Source organism: Pyxicephalus adspersus, chromosome 5 (genome assembly GCF_032062135.1).
Source record: "Pyxicephalus adspersus chromosome 5, UCB_Pads_2.0, whole genome shotgun sequence".
NCBI lineage: Eukaryota > Metazoa > Chordata > Amphibia > Anura > Pyxicephalidae > Pyxicephalus > Pyxicephalus adspersus.
In genome coordinates, this window is record NC_092862.1 from 59,919,400 (window position 1) to 59,920,380 (window position 981).

Consider the following 981-nt stretch of genomic DNA (forward strand, 5'->3'; position numbering starts at 1 on the left):
TCTTATTTTAATTATTTTTTTAAAAATCGGGGGTGGCTTACTTAATGGGGATGTCCTAAAATCGGGGAAACACGGTAGCTCTGCTCAGTATTCTGTAGGTGAAATTTACAATACAGTATTAGGAAAAAATACAAATGTACACATCGCAGGAAAAGATACTAATGTATCAATCTCAGCCGAAGCCAAGTTGTCAGGCTGCAAACATTCACTGACAGCTCTTTGCTGAGTTTGGGTTTAGCTGCTGGGTAATGACAGCCAGCCAGGCAGGAAGAATGATTGCAAAGACTTTGTGGGGTAACTGCCAGGCCCCTCTTTTGCCAGGGTCTGGTACAATTCTTCCTGCCCCTTAATCGCGTCCCTGCTCTGGAGCAGTGTTCCATTTTTAACAAAACAGCCTAGACAAAACTTAATGTGGAAAGTACTTGTCAGTGAAACCAACTAGGAAGCCATTGTAACAATGAGAGAGGATTTTGGTGATTAGGGTTTATTGGGCATAACCCGGATAAAACATGGATGGGATTTTGAATAGTAATAAAGTAATTGCTGAAAAATCTTCCTTCAAACCCTATTTGCAGACTGTCAGAATATATTAGAAACAGCATACATGAAAAAAGCTTCTCTGGTCTAATGAGACCAAAAGAGAATTTTTCGAATTACACAAACCGCTATGAATGGCAGAAAGCCAAAACTGCTCAATACCCCAAGGACATCATCACTATAAAGGAATGTAACCAGTACAGACCTAAAGAGTTGAAGGTTACATAAATAGAATAGAATCTTGAGTAGTAAATACTTTTGTGACCAAAATGCTTTTTTATTTAACCTATGTGTTCCATTTACATTTTTATCACTTTCAAACTAATAATATCCAGCAATAAAACAAAAACTCTTTAATACAAGATTGTACCTTCAATTACACCTGTGATTGGAATTCGGTATCTGGGGACCTCCTGGTTATTGGTGCGCATGTGCCCTGCAGCC